This window comes from Lutra lutra, chromosome X (assembly GCF_902655055.1).
Source record: "Lutra lutra chromosome X, mLutLut1.2, whole genome shotgun sequence".
Lineage (NCBI taxonomy): Eukaryota > Metazoa > Chordata > Mammalia > Carnivora > Mustelidae > Lutra > Lutra lutra.
This window is the reverse complement of record NC_062296.1, coordinates 96,422,685-96,426,509: the sequence shown is the minus strand read 5'-3', so window position 1 is coordinate 96,426,509 and position 3,825 is coordinate 96,422,685.

Below are 3,825 nucleotides of genomic sequence, written 5' to 3'. Positions count from 1 at the left end.
AAAAGAAAGCCATAAGGAAGAGAAAATACATTTACAGGACTGTCTCCCATTTATCTGCATGTAAATGGACCCATACAATTCGAATACATGTGGTTCAAGGATCAACTCTATTTATCTTTTTAGATATCTTTCCAGGCAGCTCACATTTTACTCCTTTGTCTTCCCATTTCTTTTATTGATTTCCTGCCCCCAGAGGACATAGTGTCATTATTTTCTTCTTCTTTTTTTTTTTTAATATTTATTTATTTGACAGAGAGACACAGCGAGAGAGGGAACACAAGCATGGGGAGTGAGAGAGGGAGAAGCAGGCCTCCCACCAAGCCGGGAGCCCGATGCGGGGCTCAATCCCAGAACCCCGGGATCATGACCCGAGCCAAAGGCAGACGCCCAACGACTGAGCCACCCAGGTGCCCCATAGTGTCATTATTTTGATCCAGTATTTAAATATGGTGTTTCTATAATCCTTTTTCTCCCCCGGTGTTTTCTCTATCTGATTTTTGTATTCTTTCTATTCCTGTTCTCTTTGGGGAGAAGGATTGCCTGGATTTTTTGATGGATCAATGAAGCGTTGGTTTATTGTGTGTGTTATGGTTAGCAAGGGTAGAATAAATTCTTGGCTCTTCAACCTTGGCTCACTGAAGCCTAATTTTTGCATTTCTTTTACAACTACACCTTCCCTTGTATAGCACAGTGCAGTACCAAGGAAAACTGTAAAGCATCTGCAGAATATGTCAGACACTGGGGGTGCCTGGGTGACTCAGTGAGCGAAGCCTCAGGTCATGATCTCAGGGTCCTGGGATCGAGCCCTGCACCAATCTCTCTGCTCAGCAGGGAGACAGCTTCCTCCTCTCTCTCTCTCTCTCTGCCTGCCTCTCTGCCTACTTGTAAGCTCTGTCAAATAAATAAATAAAATCTTCAAAAAAAAATAAAAGAATATGCCAGACATTGATAATCCAGGTCAGGAAACACCATGTAGATATTAGGGCTACGTATTCCTACTTCTGGGGAACTTTGTAGGCTACCCAAGAGGTCGCAGGGTTGTGTCTCCTCCTCGTCTCTTATGTGGGTGGCTCTCCAGAATTTGTAGTGTACCATTCCCAATGCATCGTACAATCTTCTCTTTCTTGTCTTTAGTTGGTTTTGTTGTGCTTCATGTTACTGTTTTGAGTGACAATAACCTATCATTTCATCATAGATTTCAATGTCCCTGCTTCCCTTCTAGGCTTTGATGTCCTCCCTCCCCCGAGTATTTCTGCTATGTACAGTATCATCTCATTAATCAGGTTGTGATCTTGCATGGATTATAATTACAGTCTGTCTTTAGCCCCCCGCCCCCTTTTTGTTTTTTGGTGGAAGATACCCCAGAGCTCTCCTGTCAACTAATAAAACTCAGGCTGCCAGATCATATGATGGCACTAGGGGATGACTTTAACCTTATTCCTTAAAGCACACGCTCCTTACAATGTCAGGAAAGCATACTACTGTAGGGTGGGCATTGAATCATCTGCATCTTATAAGATGGGTTGGCCTGGTGGTGGGTATTAAGGAGGGCATGTATTACATGGAGCACTGGGTGTTGTACACAAACAATGACTCTTGGAACATGACATCAAAAACTAATTGTTAGGTCAGCGGCCTTGGAAATGCAGGAGGAACAATAGAAATGGCAACCAGGGCCGTCATCTTCCAGGCCACCCTCTTCATTTACCCATGACTCTCCCGCCGGAAGGATGTATGCCAAGGACAAGTCACCATAAGTGAATCAATACCTATGCAGGAAACAGGAACATCAGGACTCCCCCTATCCTCCAATCACCAAATACCTTACCTTCTATGGCTGTGAACCTATGCCCTGTCTTAACCCACATAAAAGCCAGATAAAAGACCCACTCGACCCCTCCTGTGTGCGACTTCCCCAACTCCTCTCTCTAGAGTCACGGAACCTCGCCCAAGGGCACCTTTCATAAACCTTGCCTTGCGCCTATGTCTTCTGTCATGTGTATCTTGCCTGTAAAACCTTACACTAGGGGCTTCTGGGTGCCTCAGTGGGTTAAAGCCTCTGCCTTCGGCTCAGGTCATGATCTCAGGGCCCTGGGATCGAGTCCCGCATCGGGCTCTCTGCTCAGCAGGGAGCCTGCTTCCTCCTCTCTCTGCCTGTCTCTCTGCCTACTTGTGATCCCTGCCTGTCAAATAAATAAATAAAGTCTTTAAAAAAAAACAAACAAAAGAAAACACAAAAAAACCTTACACTAATGATGTACTGGACGGTGACTAACATAATAAAACATTTTTTTTTTAAAAAGGAAGATAGTAATCCAGAAAAGGAAATAATACTTGATTAAGAAAAGAAAGTCCCCAATGGCCTTCTCTCTAGTCAAAGGACCAGGGAAGGAGGAGTAGAGCATGAAAATACTTTCAGAAAATTATCTCTCTATTCCAATCAAGCACGGCATGAAAAATGGTGTCTTCACCTCCACCCCATGCTGGCAAAGCCCATGAAGAACCAGCCCCAGTGGGCAATGAAAAAGCACTACCACCCAAATGTATTGTTTTTATGTAATATTTTTGAAACGCCAGAACTATGAGACTACAGAACAGATTTGTGGTTTCCCGGGATTCAGAAGGTGGTTGGGCAGACGGGGAGTGGGTGTTACTGTCACTGGGGAACAGGAGAGATCCTGGCGTGCTGGACTGTACTGGTATTAATTTTCTGGGTGGGATGCTACAGATTTGCAAATTTTGCAAGATGTTACTATTGGAAGACTGGAGAAAGGGCATGTGGGTTCTCTATCCTTTCTTACAAGGGTGGCTGAATCTGTATTTACTTCCAAAGAAACTGGGTATTAAAAAAGTCTGCAAAAAGGTATAAGCGCCCCTATGTTTATTGCAGCATTATTGACAATAGCCAAGTTATGGAAGCAGCCCAAGTATGCATTGATGGATGAATGGATAAAGAAGATGTGGTGTGTACACGGACACGCACACACACACATGCACACACAGGAATATTATTCAGCCATTAAAAAAAAAAAGAATCTTGCAATTTACAACACCATGAATGGGTGGGTGGAGAAAGTATTATGCTAAGAGAAATAAGCTACTCAGAGAAAGACCAACGCCATATGATTTCAACCATACATCAAATTAAGAAACAAAACCAACAACCAATGAAAAAAAGGGGGCAAACAGAAAGTCAGATTCTTGCTTCTAGAGAACGCAGGGAGGGTTACCAGAGGGGAAGTGGATGGGGGGATGGGTAAAACAGATGATGGGGATTAAAGAGGGCACCTGTGGTGATGAGCACCAGGGGTTGTATGGACGTGTTGAACCACTATGTTGTACACCTGAAACTAATATACCACCGAATGCGTACTACACTGGAATTAAAACAAAAAATAATTTTTAAAACTCCCCCTCAAATTCTCATGAATGATGCTATAGTCCATTTTTCTTTATTTCCCCATATGCAGAAAAAAAAAGAATATAAGAGAATATGCCAAAAATAAGATAACAACTACCGTCGTCTGCTTCTATGGTCAATTCAGGCTACGGCTTTGGAGGGCTGGTTGATCACCCTGTGATTTTCCCACAACTTCCATGTTTCCTACAAAGAAAATGCATTTCTCTCCGAAATAAGAGGCACAGGGGCGCCTGGGGGGCTCCGTGGGTTAAGCCTCTGCCTTCGGCTCAGGTCATGATCTCAGGGTCCTGGGATCGAGTCCCACATCGGGCTCTCTGCTCAGCGGGGAGCCTGCTTCCCACTCTCTCTCTGCTTGACTCTCTGCCTACTTGTGGTCTCTGTCAAATAAATAAATATTTTTTTTT